This window comes from Stenella coeruleoalba (assembly GCF_951394435.1).
Source record: "Stenella coeruleoalba genome assembly, chromosome: 15".
NCBI classification, from domain to species: Eukaryota; Metazoa; Chordata; class Mammalia; order Artiodactyla; family Delphinidae; genus Stenella; species Stenella coeruleoalba.
In genome coordinates, this window is record NC_137161.1 from 38,573,586 (window position 1) to 38,598,523 (window position 24,938).

Consider the following 24,938-nt stretch of genomic DNA (forward strand, 5'->3'; position numbering starts at 1 on the left):
GAAGAAAATGATTTTTCTTCCCAAGAGGGAGAGGGAATTTCTTTTTTAGAGAGTAGTAGACATTGTTATCTAGATCATTTAGATCAAGAGAATAGATATGAATCATCAATGACAAGGAAGAATACAGTAGACTTTTCAAATTAGCAAAAAGGAAAAGAGAATAAGCAGGAAAAAATAAGACAAAGAAAAAAAAGAAACAACATTCTGTCCAATAGTAAACATAAAATAAGATCAAAGCAATACGCCCAGTATATCAGTCACTGTATAAAATATAAAAGAAGAGGAATCTATCATGAAAAGACAGAGGCAACACATTTCTTTATAAAATAAACCACAGCCAGATGTTATATTTAAGGAACATTCTCAGAATAATTTTGAAATAATATGAAGATAAATGGAGTGAGCAAAGAGATACCAGAAAAACTGAAACAAAATGGAAGTAAAAGTGGCAATATTAATATCAGCAAAATGTAATTTAAGGGTAAAAGAACCAAGTAGGATCAAAAGAGACAACACAGAGAATGATAAATGACAAATTGTAGAAGGAGCAGCAGTCATAACTGAGATGAGCCAATCACTGTAGCAGCTCAATACTTAAATTTATTTTAAAAGAAAGAAAAACTTGCTAGAAATATAATAATGGTAGAAACATCAATGTATTTCTCTCACAATTGAAAGATCTAGCTAAAAAATGAAGGACACAGACTAAAAAATACAAATAATAAGCAAGTTGATATGTCACCTTATGGTTGAATGTACTTTTTAAAATAGTCATGGAACATTTTTAAAGGTTGGTCATATATATGGCCACTAAGGAAAAAAAAATAGAAAAATGTGTAAGTAGACAGCTTTTATAAACTACATTCTCTGATCAGAAGTGAAGAAAATTAGAAAGAAATAAGTAAATGGTAACCAATAAGATCTTAATGACTTGACAATGAAGCAGCCTACTTCTAGATAATCTTTGATCAAAAAGGAAACTAAAAAGAAAATTAAAACCTTCCTAGAAAGCAATGAAAAAGAACACTCCATAACAAAACCTACAGAACACATCAAAAGCTATATCCAGAGGAAAATTTATAGCCTTAATTACCTTCATTATTAAAAAAGAAAGCTGGCAAAAAAAGTTATTTTTCACCTAAGAATTGAAATACAAAGAGCAAAATTAAGCAACAGTTAAGAAAAGGAAATTTTATACTATTTTAAAATGGAAAAAATAGAAAAAGAACAAATTAAAATATCTTATGATTCTGTTAAAGGAGAAGAGCAAAAGCAAAAATAAACTGAACAAAGAAAAGAGCGAGACACAGCCATGGCAAAAAAGAGATTAACATCTTCATAAAAAATACTATATGCAACTTTACGGCTACAGATGAAAATGAATAATTTTTAAGTAAAATCTCTCAAGCCCACCAACTTTTCATCATTTCTACCCTATTTTGCTTTACTGTCCTTTTTATATAGTATCTCATTTTGATCAACCATCTTCTCTTTCCTGCCCAACTCCCCACCCTTGATGGACTTTTGCTTTCAGTCAAGGGTCATTTTAGTTTTATTGGCCGAGTGTGGGTCTGTGGGGAGACTTTGTTTATTCCAGCTCAAATTCCATATGGGTAGATTTTGTACTTTCACTTTCATATCTTACTTCCAAGTTCTTGGAGCATTTCTCTCTTGAACCCCATTTAGCCCATACGTGGCATCACTCTCATTTAATATTTCAAAGTTCTTTCACATTCAATATAGTAGTAATTTTAAAACTTTTAGATTGTGAAGAAAATATTACTACTCCAGGCAATAGTGTTATATGAAAGGTAAAACAAATAGTTTTAATAAACTGAGAGGAAGTTTTCCACTAGTTTTTAATTATCGAAGGTATTTCACAGGTACACGCAGGCACACACATACATAATATAGATAATAGCTATATTATCTCACCAGGAAAATAGATCAGCCATGATTCTCAGCCTCAAGAGACTTCCAATCAAGTAAAAGTGCTTAGAACTCAGTAAAATTCTAGAAATTGCATAACACTTTATAACTGGTAGGGATATAAATGAAGGGGTGAGAGTCTAGCAGTGAGGTGCCCTTTTCCCCCCAACCTGGACACTCTCTTAGGCAAATCACATACTTTACAACTTACTCTTAGAAAGTTAAAAATAGTCTCATTTTCCAGATAGAAAAAATTCAGTATGATCCATATTAAATAAGTGTTCCCTCTTTGCATCAGTAAGAATCTGCTGTGTAACCAACCACCCCCAAATTAGTAATTATAAAAACAGCTAATTATTTAGCCCACAGCTCTGTGGATCAGCAATCTGGACTCGGTTTGGCTTAGTTAGGTGGCTCTGCTGCTCTCACTGGGCTCCCTCCATACCTACGGTCAGCTGATGGTCAGCTCTGCTCTCTGTCTAGGGATCTGGTTTAGGCAACTGGGTTGACTCAACTCTGGCCCATGTGGTCACCAACCTTCTAGCAGGCTAACTTATTCTCATTCACGTGGCCCATTGGTCAGGTTTCCATGAGAGAGTCAAAGTATTGGCAGCCCCTTGGGAGGCATAGACTTGGGACTAGTGCAATGTCATTCCCACTAAATTCTATCGGCCGAAGGAAGTTACAGGTCCTGCTCAGATGCGAGGGGTAGGGAAATAGACCTTACTTCTACTTCTCAACAGGAGGAGCTGTCCAGGCACACTGAAAGGGTGTGGATACAAAGAGGGAAGGATCATAGCCACTTGGCAACATCAGTACGTAAATCTTGTTTCCTTCCTGTGAGTGCATGGCTGACCCACAGCAAATACCCACCTGTGTCTATCGCCCCTGCTTAGCCCAGTTCCATTTAATTGCTCTCCCTTTTGCTTCTCTAGCCAGGAGTCACACAGCAAACCCTGTGCCCCCCACCTTTAAATTCCATGGGCCCAGGTCAGGTTTTCCAAGTGGTGTCCCCCTCCTCACCTAACTTCACTCTTACCTCTCCCATAAGGTGGGGGGAGATGCACGCTCTCCAAGCAATTCTCTCCATGTAAATCCACACTCTCAGCCTTACTCATTTCTCTTCATCTCCTTTTCTCCATATAGGAGTGATATGCTAAGGAGCTGAAAAACTAGTTTCTTGTTTTTCTTAATTCAGGTTCCCTCAGAAGCATCTGGAGACACGAGTGCAAGAAGATTAACTAGGAAGGTGATCCCAAGAAACACAGACTGAGGAGCAGGGGAGACAGACAGGTAGGAGGAGGAAGCCAGTATGGGGTGTGTTTTTCAATCGAGTTATCGCTATGGGTAAAAACTCTGAGAGTTAGTGTACAACACAGGCTTCCTTCCGAGTTATCCCACCTGGGGGTGAGGGAGCTGGGGCATGTATGCACCACTCTATCTGTGTACAAAATACACCATTTATATAATCACTCTATCGTTGATTGGAAGTGCTCTACATGAGCAGTGGTTAATTCCCTGACACTTCCAACACGCTACGAATACGTGCAGGGACAGCGGGCACCAGCAGCCGGAGGAAACCATCAGGCAAGGAAGGCAGGTGCCGGAAAGAGTCAGGGACATAGCAATAGCTCCTGGCTGTCATGCTTGTCCTATGTAGATGGTGTGGCAACTCCATCAGACTCCAAAACAACAGGAAATGTTGACTTTAGCATTCTATTACAGATGCCATACACTCAACATGTCATTCTCTTAGCCTCATCCTCTCTCAAAAATATTTTTCCCTCTTGCCAGTCTCTATTATTTTTACCAGTTGTACATGTTTCCATCCCTGTTGCTCAGAAAGCCTTTAATACTAAAGTTAAGATTCATTGTCTCCTCCCTTTCTTCCACCTGTCTTCTCTCTTACTATCCATTCTCTCCTGCCAATATCTTCTCTAGTGTATGTCCTGCATATACTACAGGGTCTGGCCAGTAGTAGAAGTTCAAGTATTTGTGGAATAAAAGAATTAATAAGTGAGCTTCATTATTCTTTGCAACCAGGCATTAGGGTATTTTCCATGACAAAACAGATACAAAATATTCTTGTGTTTCCTCTTCTCAGCTCCCTGGAGAGGTGCAGCCTGTCATTACCTGAAAGTGTGTGTTAGTTTTAACCAGCGGTTTATCATGGAAGAACTTCAACCTGACACCTTCCATTTGTCATAGTCATTCTATTTCCTGCAACTTTAAAAATGTTTTTTCTAAAGGTCTGTGCCTATCACTTTCCATTTTGTAAGCACAGATTTCCAAGCACCTTATGCATTATGCTCTAGGAATAAAGAACCACATTTCTTTCTCCTTCCCTCTTTCCTTCTCTTTTTCCTTCTCTCTCTCCTTCTCTCCCTTTCTCTCAAGCACACATAGACACATAGCAGTTGAATCATGCTTTTGATGCTGTTCTCTCCACCATGAATTTCATTTCTCTCTCATCATCGCCTATACACCTCAATTGTTTTTTAGCAAACTTTCTATTGAGGTAAGACACTCACGTGGAAAAGTGAATAAATCACAAAGCACAGCTGGGTGAATTTTCACAAGGGATCACCGTGTGCGGCCAGGACTCCTTCCTCAGGTGCACCTCCAGCCTTTTTCTGTTGAGGGATCCTCGCCTCTCCTGCAGGACTTGTGACAAGCTCACTAAGGCTCGCTCTCCCCACTGGTCCTCATCCAGGTGTGGAAGTCCCCAATCACCCCCTGCCTGTGGAAGGCAGATAAGAGACAAACCTCTACACTGCTTGGCTTTCCAGCCATGCTGTTATTTCCATTTTCAGTTTTTGAGTACTACCTGCTTACTTTCCAGCTCCTTCTTTGGTCTTATCATCTATTGTCTGATTTATTATTATATGAGTTCGCCTGGTCTCTGTAGTTTCTTTGAGTGTGTAGCATGTGTGGTAATTCACTCAGAGGGGCCTCTGATTCAGAGGAAGTTTCCCAGGAGAATCTTCACCTGTCCTTTGCATATGACATTCGTTTCACCCGTTTGGAGTGTAAGTGCCACGACCTCTCTGTCTGCTTCATTCTCTATCTCCATCTATCTATTCTGAGCCAAGAACAGAACTTGGCACATTGCCTGTGCTCAAATATTTGCTCAATGCATATGGAATGAAGTTTTGCCTGCTTTCCACATGGAGAACTTTGGCTTCTTCCTGATCTTTGAATGGGGGCAACTCTCTTCCAACATTCAATTACTGACAGACATCCAGATAGCTTTTTAGGGTCGGAGTGTGCGGGGGATGATTAGGTGACTGCCTAGAGAATTGGGAGGCTGAAAATGCAGGAGTGTGAAAATCGCTATGCAGTTTTGTAATAGTTTTCTACTCATTTTCTAGTTTCTGCCCGAGGAAGCTTGTATCCGCTTTAAATACCTACACCCCCTCTCCAACACACACACATATACAGCTACCCTCACACTCAGCGTCATTCTTTACAGTCAACACCGATGAATCCTCATGATGCTGTTAGTCACTTCCTTTCATGAATCTTCTTAGCCTTAGGCCAGTTCTCTAGAATAAGCAGGGAGGCCATGAGAAAGAACAACAATAAAGGTAGTATGTTCAAAGTATGCTTCCTTTAGTCCTTGTCTCCACTGCTGCACCAAGCCAAACAGCACATTTCAGGGGTCTACCCTCTTACCCCTTTCTGACTCCCACCGTGCTCCTTTTCTTTACCATTCCCACAGAATCCTCCAATGTATTTTCAGAGAATACCGCTTTAAATCTGTTTCTGTATTTATTTGTGACATTGTCCCTTCAATTTATCTAAATGTATCCATATTTAGCTAATACTCTTTATTGTCTGTGGCCATGGGCTTCAGCAATCATCCGTGTATCTAGTTGGGGTCTCTGAATTTTCCATCCTATCCTTCCTATCCTCATGTCAGCAGGTTTCAGGAGGGAAAAGGGAAAAAAGCCATTATTTCACCATCTTGTCCTGGAAGTTTTATTCAATATTTTAAAATATCTTTTTAATTACTAAGATGCTCTGATTCAAAGGCTCTCATGTCACAACTGAATTCTACTTCCCTTGCTGAAGAATAGGAAGACCTAATCAGTAAATAAAAGCATTTCACAGGCTATGATCGAAGGACATTTTGGAGTGGAGTGAACAGTCTCTGATCCTCAGCCGTGCTTTTAGGACAACTCAGACCAGTGTCCCAGAAGGGGCTGAGTGGTAGCTTCTGAGTTTCAAAATTCTGTGAAGTTATGTCTTAGCTTTGGTTACCACTTTTCTCCGTCCATATTTATATCCTCTTAGGGTGCAATTACTCATTCACTAACAACAAATCAGATTGTTCAGAGGAGGAACTGAGTCAGCCATCCATCATAGACCCATTCTAGAATCTCGTAGGGAAGTCAGAAAATCATACTGCTGGATTTTGGAAATGACGTTCCTCATGTTCCTTCTTGGAGCCAACTTGTCCATAGATGGTTCTGTGCCCTGAGAAAAATCCTTTGTCAGATGAGGACCCAATATATAAATGGACCCAATACGGCATATACACATACACCAACCGCCTGCCACAGAAGTAAGCAACGGTCACGGCTCTGTGTGGGCACACTTCCTCTGCCCTCTCTGCCTACACTCCCATATCACAGCTGGATGTTCACTGCTGCCCCTAAATCACTGCCCATAGGATCTTTTAAAGCAATGGGTTCAAGTATACAAGTTGTTTCTCAAACTGGATTCCACAGAGTGCTGAGGTCCCATGAAGATGGCACTTTAGGGAAGAGCTGAGTGTGTGAGCCTCCAGGCCACGTCAGGTCAAACAATATAACTCTGCTTTATCTGTCCTACATGTGGAATTCTTTACATCATTCTGATTAAAAAAAAAAGTTCACCTGATAAAAAGAAGTTTAGAAACTTCTGCAAACCAGATGATACTGACAGTGCATCAACTGTCCACAGCACAAAACTCTTAACCTGGGGATCTCTATTTTTATTACATTTTCTGTAGCTAATAATGGTTGGGATTTTCAAATAGAGCAATTTCATTTTCTCTTCCTTCTGTCCTTTCCATCAAACCACGGTCTTTTCTCCTCCCCCGAGGATTTGGCTGCCAGTGTTCTAAAGCCTCTTTCAGGCATATAATGGGATGAAAGGGGACTGGGAACGGGAGGGGGTATTTTCCGCTACAGTCATAACACTGGATGCCCCCCCCCCACTCACTGAGTATATTGGCAGCAGTTGGACAAAGTCATAATTAAAATCAGCTTTGTTCTGGCTTTAGCATAAGGCTCAAAGGTGGCTGTAATAGTCAATGGTTCTGAGAATATTCAGGCTGGTGGGGAAGACCTCTTTGGCCAGAGTGTCTCAAAACTCAACACGAAGACAAGAACCCGAACATCTAAATACCCGGCCTTGCTTCAATGGACTCTGTAGGATATGTGGCACTTTTGCCACCTTCACACACACACGACGCTCAAGATTATTGAACATCACTAGATACTCTCCTCTGAATACAAAGATCAGCAACATTTACAGGCTGTAGCTAAAGCATTACAATGTCCCTTGAAAACATGCTCCAAATCCTACAGTTTAATAATAATTAAATGGCCTAAAATAGTTTCACGGTGTTTAAAAAAAGAGCTGAAACCAAGTGTTTATTATTAGCCAGAATGTGATAAATCTTTTTTAATTGGGGATGGAGAGGTATGTGTGCGTGTGTGTGTTTATCATGGCTATTAAACTTAATTTGGTGCTCACTGAATTGTAAAATAAATGAAGAATCACACTACACTCTTTATGTCAACCAAATGCTGGGAGACTGAAAATCTTTGGAGATCTATTTGAACAGGTATACGTGGGGTTTTTCTGCCAAGGGGATGGATCTGCTAGCAACAAAATTCTGTTTTTCTCCCCCCAGTTCCAGCTGGAGGGACAGGACTGTGTTTTTTGGGCTCTGACTTCAGCTCAAAAGTAAGTGGGTATTTTGGGGGCTGAGCTGGTGAGCTGACTGAGTGAAAAGGCTGACTCACGTAGACACACCCACACACATCCACATACGTGGAGGCATCTAGGGATAAATCAGGTGTCACCTCATAGGACCTCGGTTCTGTTTCCATATTTTTAGTCGTAGAAGAGGGGGACGAGAGAGAAAAAGAGCATGGTTTCCTATAATCTGCTTCCAAATAGAGCAGTACATTCTTAACCACAGTGGAAGGGCATCCATAAATACAGCTTTCATGAGTGGTTTGTGGCTTCCTTAACTACACATACACAAAAATAGAATACATAGTTTTTTTTTTTAATTGTTGTGTACCTACAAAAATACTTTAAAATTCTAGCATATGTATATTTTCAGCAAGAAATGGAATATCCCTCTGGCTTTCAAATACTGCCCAGTGGTGTCAAGCTGTGAAAGAGAAGACGGAAGCTTCAGATCTTAGTTCAGCCCAGAAGACCTGGGGAAACTCCAGGTCCAGGTCCGGGCTGCTCTAAGGAGCTTCTCCCACCAGAGTTAGGAGGCCCCAAGTAGAACCAGAATCAATGGCATTATTAAAGGCACTGAAAATGGCACCCATGTCGCATGCTTTGAAGGCCACCCAAATATTCTAATCAACATTGCTATAATTCTCTGACTTAATCTCTTCAAACAGGTATGTTTCTCCCCTAAAATCCTCTTTTGAAATGCAGATGCCCATACATGACACATCATGGAACAAATTAGGTGTACAGACCCACTTTCTCTGCCCCTGAGGTCAAGATGGAAGACTGAAATTAAACGGGGAAGGTGAAGGTTTTTTTTTTTTTTTTTTTTTGCGGTACGCGGGCCTCTCACTGTTGTGGTCTCTCCCGTTGCGGAGCACAGGCTCCAGACGCGCAGGCTCCGTGGCCATGGCTCACGGGCCCAGCCGCTCCACGGCATGTGGGATCTTCCCGGACCGGGACATGAACCCGTGTCCCCTGCATTGGCAGGCAGACTCTCAACCACTGGGCCACCAGGGAAGCCCAAGGTGAAGGTTTTGACAGAGAAAGATAATAACAAAGGATGCTGGGCCACCGGTAACTACATCTCCATTGCATTTTTGCTTAAGTATGGCCCAAGGCTATCCAAGCTAGCATTCTGCATCCCAGCAACATTGTCCAGTCTTAAAATTCATCATTAAACATAGAAGCCATAAAGAGGCAAACCATCCAGCAAAAGCGCTAAACAGATAAATAGCAAAGTCTAGTTTATAACTAAGTCTGATTAAATTCACCTCCTAAATGTCTCTACTCCTTCTTCTTCTTCCCACTTCTACCTCCATCATCCACCTCGAAGGCATTATCATTCTACAGCAGCCCCCAAAAGGCCCCCCCAAATTTATTTCCCCCCTGCAACCTCAACCCATTTTCACGGTGTGGCCAGAGTGGTATTTTTTTAAGATGTAAATCTGACCAGGTCAGTTCAGACACTGAAACTCTTCATTGGCTTTGCATTGTCATAGGAGAGAATTTGGACTCCTAAATGGCCCACAGGCTCTGCAAGTTAGGGGTTTCCAGCCTCATTCTGCCTCTAGCATTGCATTTCCTTGTCCCACCTGTTCACCATGAGCAATTCTTCCCATGCCTTTGCAATCTTCCCTCCTTTCTTCACCTTCTCAGCCTTAAGATCCATGTCTCACTCCCTCAGAGAAGACTTCCCCCTTTCTCTATTCAGGTCAAAGCCAGCTCTAAATAATAGGCTGTCTTTGCACCATATTCCTCTCCTTAAAAACAACCAACACAGTTAAAATTGCTCATTGGCTTTACATGTTATCTAGCTAATGTCCACCTCCCCGATTATATTATCGTACGTGGCAAATGAATAGGAAGAAAGTATGTTTTATTCATTCTTTGGGTACATAGATAGCCCACCTTTCCCAGACAGACGGGTGTGGCCGTACTTGAGTTCTAGCCAATGGAATGTGCATAGAAGTGATGGGGACCATTTCCAGAACAGGTCCATTTAAATTCTCACGAGCAATGCTCTGTACTCCTTTTCCTTAAAATTGACTGGAACAGAGAAAAGGACAAAGATTTTGGAAGCCATATTTTGAAGATGGGGAAACCTGAGTCACAAACAAGGGGAAATCTACCCAACCCAGAACATCCATATTGGGCTTCTCATTGTGTTAAGTCACGGTGATTTGGGAGCTTATTTGTTGTAGTAGCTAGCATTGCCCTAGTAAAACACGATCCTATTCCCCATTCATAATGCAGTATCTAACACACAGTACATATTCCATAAGTATTTATTGATTAAATTATAGTGTTGTTTCTTGGTATATGAGACATCCTTTAGAATTAACTGAGAGGATTGGGAATCTGCATTTGATCAAAACTCTTGAAAATAAAGTCATCTTTCTAAGATTATCTGATGAGGAAAGCAATATGCAAAGATACCAAGTAGAAACTGAGTTTTCACATAATGAAAAATGATACATTCTTAATTTTTTTGATACACTTGAACAAGGTAATTGCCTGTCTACCCAAATTTAATGACAGCCAAGGAGGTTTTAAAACATTAGTTTTATTCTCTAGGGCTTCCATCTGGCCCAACTGGAAACTTCTATGAGATAGCACTGCAGAAATGAAGAAGTAGCTGCTGTAGGGGTGAACAGAACTGGGTGTGTCACTGTCTATTCCAAATATAGGCCGTTTCACCCTAAGACCTATAACCATGCCAAGCTTCAGTTCATCCTCTAAAACGGGGATCATGATGTTCTGTCTGGATGATCTGTCCATTGGTGTAATGGGGTATTAAAGTCTCCTACTATTATTGTACTGTTGTCAATTTCTTCCTCCATGTCTGCTAATATTTGCTTTATAGATTTAGATTTGGTTAACAAATGTTATATGCTCTTTTTCCATTGATTCCCTTATATAATGTCCTTCTCTGCCTTTTGTCAGACCTTGTTTTAAAGTCTTCTTTGTCATATGAGTATTACCACCCCAGTTTTTTTGTCATTTCCATTTGCATGAAATATCTTTTTCCATCCCCTCACTTTCAGTCTGTGTGTGTATTTACGTCTGAAGTGAGTCTCTTGTAAGCAACATATAGATGGGTTTTGTTTTTTAATCTAATCAGCCACCCTATGTCTTTTGATTGGAACATTTAACCCATTGACATTTAAAGTGATTATTGATAGGTATGTACTTATTGCCACTTTCGTTACTTATTTTATGATTGTTTTTGTAGTTCTTCTCTTCTTCTTTAAGTTTATTGCCTGTGGTTTAATGATTTTCTTTAGTGGTATGTTTTTGTTCCTTTATTTCCAGTTTTTGTGTATCTATGGTAGGTTTTTGAATTGTGGTTACTATGAGGTTGATATATATTGACCTGTAACTATATCTACTCATTTTAAACAGATAAAGTCATTTAAGTTCAAACACATTCCAAAAGATCTACACTTTTTTACTCCTCTCTCTCATGTTTTGTGGTTTTGATGTCATATTTACATCTTCATGTTTATCTCTTAACTTTATTGTAGTTATAATTGATTTTATAAGTTTTGTCTTTTAATCTTTGTACTAGCTTATTTAAGTGGTTGATCCACAGCCTTTACTACATATTTGCCATTACTAGTGGGGTTTTTCCTTTCCTATAAATTCTTACTTCCTGTAGGCTTTTCTTTTCCACTTAAAGAAGACCTTTTTATACTTTTTGTAGGGTTGGTTTAGTATTGATGAACTCTTAGTTTTTGCTTATCTGAGAAGTTCTTTGTCTCCCCTTCAATTCTGAATGATAACATTGTTGGGTAGAATGTCCTAGGTTGTAGGTTTTTCCCTTTCAGCATTTCAAATATATTATGCCACTCCCTTCTGGCCTGAAACACTTCTGCTAAAGAACCAGCTGATAGCCTTTTGGGGGTTCTCTTGTTAAGTTACTTTTTTTTTTTCGCTTTTTCACCTTTAAAATTCTCTCTTTCATTTTTGCCATTTTAATTATGATATGTCTTGGTGTGGGTCTGTTTGGGTTCATCTTGTTTGGGATCCTCTATGCTTCTTGTACCTGGATATCTGTATCCTTCAGGTTCGAGAAGTTTTCAGCCATAATTTCATCAAATACATTTTTGACCCTTTTCTATCTCTCTTCTCCTTCTGGTACTCCTATAATGCAAATGTTAGTACACTTGATGTTGTCCCAGAGGTTCCTTAAACTATCATTTTGTTTAACTTTCTCTCTCTCTATGAAATTAGGTGAAATGGTTACCTATCCTGGTCTTCAAGGGGTATCCTTGTGTGGGAGCACCTCTATGCAGTCTGTGTGTGCCCGGTGGCTTTGATGTGAGAGCTAGATCTGAAGTGAGCTCAAGTGACATCCTCCCCCAGAGTGTGCTGGCAGCTATCACCTTGGTGGGAGGTAGGGCTAGAGATGAAGGGGTTAGAGCCAGAGCCAGGTGTGAGCCAGGACTTCTCTTATGCTCAGTGGTCATCATCACCCTAAGTGGGGTGGTGGTCCCAGGGTGCTGCAACAGAAGCCCTAAGGGTTGACTCTAAGTTGGTTCAGTTCCCTCTGTGTGTGCATTCTTCTTCTGGGCAACATTACCTTCACCCCAGTGGGAAGCAGCGCTGGAGCAAGAGAGGCCTGAGCCAGCACCTGGTGTGGGCTGGGGCATGTGCTGGACAATTTCAGGAAACTGGCCAGAGCCCTGGGCTGTTCTCAATCTGTTTCCTCTGCCTTGTTCCCTGGAGTAAACAGGCATGTGTGTGAGCTCTTCACAAGCGGAGTCTCTGTTTCTTACAGTCCTCTGGTAAGTCCCACTGGCTTTCAAACCAGCTAAGGGACTCATTTTTCCAATGTTAGAGGCCAGGACTGGGGTGCCCAATATGTGGCTCAAGCTCCTCACTCCCCAGGGAGGAGGATCTCTGAGCTCGTGATACCCCTCTGCTCTTCTGTGTCCCCTCCTAGGGGTGTGGGTCCCAAACTGATCGCTTCTTTTCCCTTCCTATCTTACTTTGTGTGTAGCTTTCTTTACAGCCTTGGTTGTAGAAGAGTCTTCCTGCCAGTCTCCAGTTTGTTTTCAGTGAGGATTTCTCCACATGTACATGTATTTTGGACGTGTTCATGGGGCAAGGTGAGCTCAGCATCTTTCCACTCGCCATCTTGATCTCCTCAGTTATCTGTGTTATGAAAATTTTTTAAAATTAATTAATTTTTTTATTTTTGGCTGTGTTGGGTCTTCATTGCTGCACGTGGGCTTTCTCTAGTTGTGGCGAGCAGGGGTTACTCTTTGTTGCAGTGCACGTGCTTCTCATTGTGGTGGCTTCTCATGTTGTGGAGTACGGGCTCTAGGAGCGCAGGTTTCAGTAGTTGTGGCACAAGGGCTCAGTAGCTGTGGCTCACGGGCTCTAGAGTTCAGGATCAGTAGTTGTGGTGCAAGGGCTTAGTTGCTCTGCAGCATGTGGGATCTTCCCAGACCAGGGCTTGAACCTGTGTTTCCTGCATTGGCAGGCAGATTCTTAACCACTGCGCTACCAGGGAAGTCCCTGTTATGATAATTTTTATCCTAAACATTTTCAATCTATATTTTCTTATCTTTCCCATCAGCTAATAACATTAAGATGACCTGATTAGCTCTGCCTTGAAAGGTCTGGACTGGCAAGGCAGTGAACTTGGAGCTCTCCCTTCTGTTCCTTTGGCAGGCTAGAGTCTCTGAGCTCTCAACTTTCAAAGCAAAGTCAGGGCATCTCCACCTCTCTCACCTTGGCCAAAAGGAAAATGATATTATCTAAACTAGCCAGAGTCCAGGCTAGCAGAACTCTTTCTGGGCACTGCCTTCTTTCCTTAGAAGAGAGGATTGATATCTGAGCCTAGGAGGAAAGGTTGGAAGAGATGGTATCAAATACCCTTAGAAAGGAGCATCCCTAGTATGTACATCCTGAATCTTACTAGAAGTTTGACCTCAGGTAAATTACTTACCATCTTTGTATCATATTGTTTTATTTTTTAAGTGGAAATAATAAGGTTTACTTCAGAGAATTGTTGGAGGCTTAAGTGTGAACATCTATCAAATTTAAGGCAATGACTAGCACTTTAGCAGCATTCCACAGATAGGTGTTATTGATCATTCTTTATCTAAGTTGCTTATGCTTTATTCCTCTTATATCCTAATGGTCTTTTGGTTTTGACTGGAGAAATATTTGCCCCCATGTTTTCCTTTTTCCCTTTCTTTTGTCCTTACATTTCTCTATTTTTAAATTAATCATTTATTAGTTCACAAAAAGGGCTAAGAATTTAGAAAGTCAGAAAAGATTGCAAAAAAGACATATCTATCTCAACCACACACACACACACACACACACACACACTCATAACCACAATAGCACTGACATTGGCTTTGGGTCGATTCAAACCTTAGTTCACTTCTCAGCTTAACCATTTCCAACTTATGTAACCATTGGCTATTGTTTAATCCTATGAAAAATGTAAATGGGCCCATAACCCCAGCTCTATAGTTACAGGTCAACAGGATAATTGCTTTTAACCTTGAGTTTCCCAATCTAGGAAACAGGGGTAATTGGTAATGATACCAATTTAACCGAGTTAATATGAGAATTAAATAAGATAATAAACTGGAAACTGTTATACATGAGATCAATAAATAATGGTTGCTAGACCCAGCAATCCCAATCCTGGTATATATCTAGAAAAGATGAAAACTCCAATTCAAAAAGATACACACAGCCCAGCATTCACAGCAGCACTATTTATAGTAGCCAAGAGATGCAAACAACTCAAGTATCCATTAACAGACAATTGGCTTAAGGAGATGTGGTGTGCGTGTGTGTGTGTGTGTGTGTGTGTGCATATACATATATGTATACAGACAACAGAATATTACTCAGACATAAAAAGAATGAAATATTGCTGTTTGCACAACATAGATGGACCTAGAGAATATCATACTAAGTGAAGTAAGTCAGACAGAGAAAGAGAAATATACAATATCATTTGTATGTGGAATCGAAAAAATAATACAAATGAATCTATATACAAAATAGAAACAGACTCACAGACATAGAAAACAAACTTAATGGTTACCAAAGGGGAAAGGGAAGAGGGGAGACATAAATGAGGAGTATGGGATTAACAGATACAAACTACTATACATAAAATAGGTAAGCAACAAGGATTTACTGTATAGCACAGGAAACTATATCCTATAATGGAAAAAATAACTGAAAAAATAATATATATATGTATGTATATATACATACATACATATATATAACTGAATCACTTTGTGGTACACCTTAAACTAACACAATATTGCAAATCAACTATACTTGAATACAAAGAAAATAAAATAAAATGAAAATAAATAATGGTTGCTGTTATTTTTTGAAGCAAACTTATTTTATAAAGGGTTAATTAGGCTTAAGGGAGCTAATATGTAAGAGGCTTTGCACAGAGTAGGAACTCTGAAAACTTCTAATTTCTACTTTCTCTTCTTTGCCCTCTGTGCTCAGTCAAAAGAGCTACTTAAATGATGGGAACACTTGTGGATAATACACACGATTTGCTGAAGCAGAGCAGAGCAGGTTATTTCTTTTCACCAGTGCTAGTAATGATATCTACCAGACAAAGTCTCACTCAGAAATGGACCTGACTCACTGAGGGGACCATGAAATCCCCTTGACCTCAACCCAGCCAAGACCCCTCCCACCGCTGGTGGATGCCAGAACTCCACTGTTTCTCCCTTACTCTTCACTTTGATGCCTGTTAAACCATTAATACTCTTACAGGAAATACTTCTGAACAAGTATTTCTATCTTCTCTAGAGTATGAGAGTGGAAGAGATTTATAAGCAGATTTTCAGGATTTATGTTTAGGGATTTGCGTGAGGAAAGGAGGAGAGGTGGAGAGGAATGCCGAATTCCAGAGGGAAATGGGAGGAGGAGCCACACATCTGAAAGGGGACCATGTTGAAGACAAAGAAAATGTTGCCTATTTTGGAAATCTGCCCAGACTTTTTTAAAAAATTTAATTAATTTATTTATTTTTGGCTGAGTTGGGTCTTCGTTGCTGTGCGTGGGCTTTCTCTAGTTGCAGCGAGTGGGGGCTACTCACTGTGGTGGCTTCTCTTGCTGTGGAGCACGGACTCTAGGTGCGCAGGCTTCAGTAGTTGTGGCATGCAGGCTCAGTAGTTGTGGCTCATGGGCTCTAGAGCACAGGCTCAGTAGTCGTAGCGTACGGGCTTAGTTGCTCCGCAGCATGTGGGATCTTCCTGGACCAGGGCTCAAACCCGTGTTCCTTGCACTGGCAGGAAGACTCTTAACCACTGCGCCACCAGGAAAGCCCCTGCCCAGATTTAATTCTTAGTTCCAATAAATAAGAAGTCTCCACTGTGCATTGGTACCTAAGTGGGTCTCATCCTAAAGAGGGAAGTACACACTTTCTCACCTTTCTCCTTGCTGTTAACGTCAACCTTAGAGACAGGTGACCCCCAATGCACTGTCCTAGTTCTTCAACTCTTTTCTCATCAAGTTAAAGCCTTTGGGGTATATCCTCATGAAACTTACTCAGGGAAGATGGGACCAAAATAATGTTTGGTTTAGAAGTTCTAAAAAGTGAAATTACTCACCATTTAAACTAGTGCTTAGATGGAATAGCTCCCCAAGAACTGACAAGGAAAAGCGGAAAAAGAAAAGAGAAATATGTTTCATTTAAAAAAACTCTTCCATTTGAACAATTATCCCAAAAGACAACAAAACAAGGTAATTTGAGTGAGTTTGTTTTGTTTTAGGACATGACCACACTTTCTACCATGATATATGGATTACTCTGGGAGTCGGGAGGGCAGGATTGTTGAAAGTCCAGGAAAAGAAGTCATAATTTGAAGTACAACAATAAGAATAAAACACTTTTCTTATGGTTTCACATGTATACATAGCTGCTCTATTCTTTTTTAAAGTTTAAATGTAAAATATTTAATTCCATATTTACTCACGATGTGCAGCATAGAAGCACAGATATTTCTCCAGGCACAGCCAGATGTGACAATGCCTTCAAGACCCAGCAGTCAATTCCTCTTACACCAGGTCTGAGGAAAGTTGATTGAGGGAGGTTTCACAATCCGTGGATTTCAGCCATCTCTCCAGCTTCTCCATGTCATTGAAATCTCACTGTTACACTCAGAATTTGTCTTCATCTTGAGATCACTTTCAAAGCATTTCACTGCCTGTGACAAGACAGAGTAAGGAAAATGCTGATAAGTTTGGGTTTCTTTCCCCAGTCTCTCAGCTTTTCTATCTTATAGTTTGGCATCTCATTCCTCTGTTACATCAGATCCCATATTAGAAATCTCTGCTCAATCTTGACATATATCAAAGGTGCTGACTGGCAAGGCACTAGGCACAGCTTAAATTCAGTCTTTGATCATGACCACTTTTCAAACATTTAAGAGTGTAATTAGAAAAAAAAATTCAGAAAGCACTTGAAAACTTCACATAATGGCCAATCCACATTTAGTGACCCTGTCAGATGTTTTTAACCCATTCCTGATATCAGGACCAAAAGGATGAGTCAATTTATCAGTATTTTCAGAAATAATATTTCAGACTAAAGTATGAGCTGGATGTTCTATTTTGGTCTGTTCTTCCTCATTTTTACATATTTCTTTTTTTTTTGAAAGATGCTATTGAGTAAAAAAAAATGGTGATAATCTTTAAAGCTCTGACTTAAAAGTAATGATATAAAATTTCTTAAACTGAGATAAAGTCTTAAAAAAGAGGAATCACTTTCTGGGTCAAAAGATTAAAATGATTTATTTTTAAACCCATTAAATCTGGACTAACTAATATTCCATTTGACTTATTATACTGAAACAAAACCATCACTAAGGCACCCCAAAATTTTGCATTAATAAATTTAATTTGAGTCCCAGATGAGAGAGCTATGAAGAGGAGATAGCACTAGGCTGTCTATATACATGTATAAAAATATATTTATTTTTCAATTAGTAGGTTCCCTAATAAATCATTCTGTATATTGTGAATTTTACTTCAGTAGGAAAGCTGCCACAATTATTTGTTTTCATTTCATGACAAAATCGGAGCATGTTCAATAAAACAAGTAGATTGCATATTAAATACAAATGTACCGATAATATTCACTAGATAACTATGATGTTTCTCCTGGAGGGCGAGAGACTCAGAGTGCCTACTTTCCAAGGAAATTATGTGTTTGCTGTGATATGTTTCTTATGCCTTCTGCAAATCTTTAATTTTACTTTAAAATAGATGTTGGATTTCATGCTCCTGCAAGAGGAAAACCTGAACTCACAAACAGAGGCACATGACATGAGATACATTAAAAACATTTTGCAAATAGAATATGCCAGAGTTAGCAGAAAAGTATGCTTTGGGGGAAACTTCTATTATGAATAAAATTGTTGTTTGTCACTTTTATTTTGCTGGGAGGCAAATTACTCACTGCATAGCCTGTTCCATTTTTTTCTTGAAATTAGGTCACTTAATCCCTTCTGGGATGTATTCAGAATGAGAGCCTGTATTTTCCTCTCAGATTAATCTGGAGAGAATTTCAAGTTGCAGGTCTTCATATAATAAGGCACATGGAAATGGAGTCTAAAATGTCTGACACTTTAATGAGATAACTTCATCCACAATGGCATTACTTGTGAATATGATTTAAATGAAAATGGAGGCGAACCAAATCCCCACATGACCTCAGCAACTCTAAAATTATATTCCTGTAATGTGCTTTATACCTCCTATACCCCAAATACAGCTGGTAACCTCTAAATGCCAGCATTTGTGGATGGAAACGTATTTCTGAGCACAATATGTCATCTGTTCCTAGGATATAACCGTTATTATTCATTCTTCTGGGACAGGAATCCATGTTTAATAATATTTATGATTTAAAGCTAGAGCTAGCCAAATGCAGGAAATTCAAAAGTTCAGTTGGACAATTTGTTTTCTATTCACCACCTATTCAGTTTTCTTCGTTTTTCTAAATATAACGACACACCCTGAGGAGGGAGGGTGAGCTGATTTCAGGTCTCAAACTTAAAAGCTGAACAACCACTGCGTAACTGATATTATCTCTAAGAGAAATCGGTAAGATATAACATTTTTCCTGTTACCATAAAATAATCAAAATAGGCATTTTAATGCTAGCTGAAGTCCCTTCTCACATAGGAAAATGATCTAGAGAAAATCAGAACAGATAGAGATAGATAGATAGATAGGGTAATAATTCTGAAATGATCTGTAGGGAAGGGCTAGTTTATTTTGTTTTTAATTTCCAATCTGTCAAAGGTATATGCATCTGTAAAATTTTAAAAATGATTAATAGAAAATGAAATAAAAAGTAAGCAAAGGCATACAAACTATAAGCCCAGAATTCCATTATGAGATTCAACAGTCAAGGAAATTACATTGCAATGAATATTACCAGAAAAAAAGAATAACAGGAAAATTGGTTAGAATCTTCTAAATGCTTACTCTCAACTTTGGCACTTCTTTCATCACAGACTGGCACCAGTCCACGGGCCATATTTTGAGAAACACTGAGACAGAACAAATGTTCTTGCCGTGCCTTCCTTCCTGTTTATTTCATACTTGGTACGTATCTCAATATCTTTAAACAGTGTGTTAGCAGCAGCATTTTAGGGAAACATAATTTTTTCTTCTATGTCTGCTTATCCTTATATGGTAGCTGGGGATGATGCTGGGAGCCTGGGAAAGGTGCCATGCTATGGACAAATGTTAGATATGATTCCTCCCCTAAAAAAATATAACCCACTAAGAGAGGAGAGCATCATGAACTCCTTAATGAAGTGTTTCCCACTGTGGTCATGGACTAGTGGAGTGTCATAGACTTCTTTCAAGGTGTAATTCCTATGTGCACCAAATAACGTCAGCAGCCTGAATAAATGCTTCCTGGATGTGAATTCTGCCATATTTCCAACCAATGGATGCAGCTGTGATTAATAAAATATTCGTTCATTTTTAAATGCTACCAAAATTGATAGTAACTATGTGCCAATATGTATATACCCTGCTGGTAAATTCCAGAGATATAATTAGAGTCATGGGGGTGGGGTGACACTCAGAAAGTGGGAAACACCAGTAAACATTTTTAGAAGAGAAACATTTTTTTAGAGGAGAGCCTATGCGGTTGGAGAAGGCAGTGGGTGTAATAGAAGTTTGAGTTTTTGCTGGAGGAATGGGTGTGACTTTTTTTCATAGAAGTCATTCTAGATGGAGGAAGTAACACAAGTGAGGATATAAAGCCATAACAAACTCTCCTATGAAAAGTGAAATAGATGGTGGGCGGTGAGTTGGTTGAGAAGATCATGGAGGACTTGGAGCACTGCTAAAGGTGGACTTTTACGCATTACACAGTAAAAACATTTCAACAAAAGTCTAAATCTCTGATTAACGAATAGTAACTTCCTAAAGGTTGATGTTGACAGTGACTTTGAAGTTGTACCCACACTCAAGAAGGGGAAGTACTGTATTTGATTACAGATGTCAGCCACAGACATGTGCTAGGGAAGCAATGGCAGACATTTATTATTTCTGCCCCTGAGCTGTGGTTTCCAAACCTGTCTGAAAGTTGAAAAAGCTTATGGGTTTTAAAACACTCAGCTCTACAGGGCACAGCATCTAGCAACTGGTCTATACGGTAGAAAGGAATTAAAGATGTTTGAGTACTTAAAGGTGAGATATAAGAAACCCACGTGCTGGATGCAGAATGGGCAAGAGCCCAGAACATGAGCTGATAGAAGGTTGTGACAAAATAAGTGCACAACAGAACAAAACAAAAATCTTATTTGAGAAATATCTTAAAATGTCATAAAATATTGGAGCTGAAGATTAATCTTAAAATATTGTAGCCCAACTTTCATTTTAAAAATACAGAAACAGAGACACATAGATATTAAGTCTCTTGCTCCAAAACATTTGTTAGCAACTTAAAGAACAGGAATTAGAACCATAGCCTCTACCAATCTCCATTTATGACATCAATAACACTTAGCAAATCATTAAATGTGAATATCATAATTGAAGAATCACAGATAATTCCAAGATTTCGAGACTTAATTACTGGAAGAATAATAGATTCACTGTCAATGGAGGGCTTTTCATTTTAATTTTGATAACAAAATATTTGTTGATGAAATGGGCCATTAAAATATATCTTTATTAGTTGAGGCATTTCTCCCTTAAGTACACTATTTGATACATTACATTAGTCAGGGCAGGCTAAATTAGGCTGCAGCAACAAAATCTGCAGCAACTTAGCACAACAAAAGCTCATCTCTTGCTTTCCAAAAGTGCATTCATTGGGCACAGGCGACTCTCAAGTGCAGTGATTCCTAAACCTACAGGTGTTAACTCGGCATTCCAGGCTCGTTATCCTAACCATTAAATGCCACTATCCAGAAATTATGACTTCACTCCCATTTCTTTGGCTAAAGCAAGCCACGTGGCTATGCCAACTTCTAAGGAGAGGGTAGTGTAACTGTCCTGTGCACCTGGAAGAGGAGATGCTGGTGAACAGTCATGATGCTACCAACAATAACAGGTATGATAAGATTTAAAAGAAAGTAGAGATGAATGTGTCCCAAATGAGGAATATCTCACATATAAGTGAGCATGTTCTGCTGACTTTTGGGGCCAAAAGTCTTGTGTGGTTTTTATGCTATCGCCAAAGGGATTCTAATCCAAAAGAATGTAAATAATCAGGAAAGTTGTGTTTTTCTATTTCTCCATATGGTACGTAGCTCAAAGGGAAACACTGTAAAGGAAAAATGGGTTCCAGATCAAGAGTAGGATACGTTTTATGACGATGTTATGCCAAGTAAACGAACATAAATTTAAAAGACATCCACTTTAACAAAATAAAATTCTAATTTACCTATGAAATGGAGGCATAAAAATTTATTGATTTTTCTAATTCTGATATCTAGGTAAATATGTGTGTCTGTAGATGTCTTTGTTAGGATGTTGGTGCTTGCAAGTTATCTTCCTGAAGAATTTTTAAAGGGACCCTAAGAACAGTCAGGAGTATTATGCCTACGCCAGCTCCATTATGCTAAGCAATAGCCTCGCAGGACAATTTTGGAAAGAAAAAGAAATTAGAATTTTTTTAAAAAGATGCGAAGCTTAAATTCTCAAACCCCAAATACTGGTTGAGTAGCCACAACAGCAGAGTAAACGATGGACAATTGAAAATTCATGTTGATCATCAAGTCATTTGTTGCTATGGTGTCAAAAGGCTACACTTTCTATATATTCTAGAAAGTTAAAGGACTGCAGTGGTACATTCTTAATTTTTTATTTCCATTTCTCAGAAATGTTGGAAACCATAATGTCAAAGTGGAAAATGTTGCCTAGTTATTTACACAGATGATATAAGAAGTTGACATTTTGTGAATTTCATGCCCTAAAGTTGGTTCTCTGGGAGACAATGTGAGGAGCAATAGAAGGGCCCGTCCCAGATTCTCATTTGTCTCTAAGGGTTGCTCTTCTCCAAGCAGAGAATGGTATCTTTTTACATGGTGCCACCTCACTGGCTTAGAAAATGGCAGAGCAAGGACCATTCCAGTGTACCTGTGTGCAAGTTTCTTTGGAGTGGAGTTTCCTGGGCACTGGTGTTGTGCATGTACAACTGGATTACAAATGCCAGCTTATTTTCCAAAGAGGCTTTGCCAATTTCCACTCCCTCCATTGATGTCTGACAGTCTCTTTGTTCCATGAAGTACAAACAAGGGCAACTGAACTAGCATTGCATACATCAAACCTGCTGAAGGAGTTTCTACCGGGGAAAACTCACAGAGATGGCATGAGTATAAGTGAGTGGGTCTCCTCTTGTCCCGATCACTCTCTGAGGCAGCACACAACAAACTGACGTGGCCAGAAGTCAGACTCTGGGATAGGAAATCCCACATCTTGGTCTGAAGGTTTTCAAGAATCACTATTGAGGAAGCATGAGTATCTCTTTTTATATGATCAGAGGCTCCAACACAGTAAAAAATAAGATGTGGCAGAGTCATGGCCCAGCTCTCTCCTGTCAGCTCTGTGTTGATAGCTAAGTGTATAGCAGCTGCCGTTTTCCTGTCAGGATCCATCCAAGGGCTGTGGTCCAAGCCTTCAGTTGATATCTTAAGTGCTGAACTATAGCCAGTTTCCATGGAGCTTTGAAGGATGCAGTTCTTCTTCTGGAAGGCCAGTCTTCAGGGGGGCCCATATTGGACAAATTAACCCCTACCTATCATTCCACATCCTTTTCTTTCTGGTATCACTTTGTTATTAATTTTTAAGTTAATTATGTTGAAGTTAGAGTATGTGGTACTACGATTATAAATCTCTGAAAGTTAAGACTTTCTCTCTGGCCTAGCCTAAGACTTTCTTTCTGGCCTATGTCAATCCTATGCATTGACAGGAACAGTATTTTAAATGTATCTATTATGTCAAACTTGTTAATTATATTGTTGAGAACTTCTATAGCCTTATTTTTGTTTGACTAACTTATCAATCACTTAGAGAGGTATGTTGAAATCTTCTGATATGCTGGTGGATTTTTTAGCTTCCTCTATGTAGTTTTACATATTTTTGGTTTATTTATTTGAGGCCTATTTTGCAAGATTCATACAAGTTTATAAAATATTTTTCTGATGAATAAACACTTTTGTTGCTATGTAAATGATCCTCTTTCCCTCCTATAATTCTCTTTGCTATAACTTGATTTTGTTTTGTATTATTATACCCCTAAAACTTTCTTTTAATTAGTATATGACAGGCATTTGTTCTATGTTTCTAATTTTCAACTTTTCTGTGCCCTCTGTCTTTTAAAAAGCATTCACTTATTTGTTTTTATCCAGACAGAAAAAAAAAATCATTGAATTTTAGTGGGGAGTTTAGTTCTTTACTTTATGGATTATGAGTGTGGATATATTTATTTTTATTTTTCTCAGCTTATTTTCTACCCACTTGTTCTATATTTTGTTTATGTGTTGGTTTACCCTTTCTCTATGCCACTTCAACTGGGGTTTAATTTCCCCACTTTATTTTTTTTAACATCTACTTGAAAGTTCTACATTCAATTGTTATTTTTTAAGAGATTCCTATGGAAATTTTAACATGCATTATTAGCTTAAGATGTTTAAAGTTAATAAACATCTTAACTCTTCTCCTAAAAAATAGATGAACTTTAAAAGAATCAGCTCCAGTCACTCCTGTCAAATAACATTTGGTTGTTGTCCAGAATTCAGGTCTATCTTGATTTTTTAACCTCCCAAATTAGATATTACTATTGTTACATTTAATCAATATTTGTTTAGATTTAACAACATATTCATTATTTTAGTTTCGATTTGTTTCATTTCATTCATACATACCTTCTAGAATCATTTTCTTTCTAACTGAATAAATTCCTGATGTTCTCCCTTTGTAGGGTCTACTGCTTGTAAAAGCTCTCAGTTTTTGTCTGGAAATGTTTTATTTCCCCCTTGCTCTTTCTCAAGGTATGCATTTACAGATTGACAGGTATTTTCTCTCAGCACTTTACAGATCTTACTCCCTGACTCCTGCCTTCCATTGTTGCTGCTAGAAGTCAGCTGTTACTCTAATAGTTATTCCTTTGTATGTGCTATTTTTCTGCTTTTTAAAATAACTGATTGTGAGAGCCTCTGTCTTTGGTGCACCTTGAGTTCACTATCATGTATCGCGATGAGTTCCTTTTATTTTTCTTGGGATTCATTGGGACCTTTTAATCTGAGGACTGCTATCTTTGATATATTCTGGAGACATCTTAGGCATCATCTCTAAGAACACTCCTACACCCCTTCTTTATTTTGTCTCTGTTTAGACATATATGCATCTTAAGTGCTTTATCATATTTTCATTCTCTTGTCTCTCTCTACTGCATTCTGGGTAATTTCTTCAGATCTCTTTTCCAGATCACTAAGTAGCTCTTCAGTTGTGTCTAATCTGCTGTTAAAATCATCCATTGCACAGCAAATCCATAT

At 38.9% G+C, this 24,938-nt stretch overlaps 1 long non-coding RNA gene across 1 annotated transcript in view; it reads right to left on the bottom strand.

Annotated features, from left to right (window-relative positions):
* Positions 1–24,938, bottom strand: part of LOC307198179 — a 180,149-nt gene that overhangs the window by 28,778 nt on the left and 126,433 nt on the right. The window contains exon 4 of the long non-coding RNA XR_013831576.1: positions 16,887–17,117. This is a non-coding gene — a long non-coding RNA (uncharacterized lncRNA). The remainder of the gene's footprint in view (positions 1–16,886; positions 17,118–24,938) is intronic.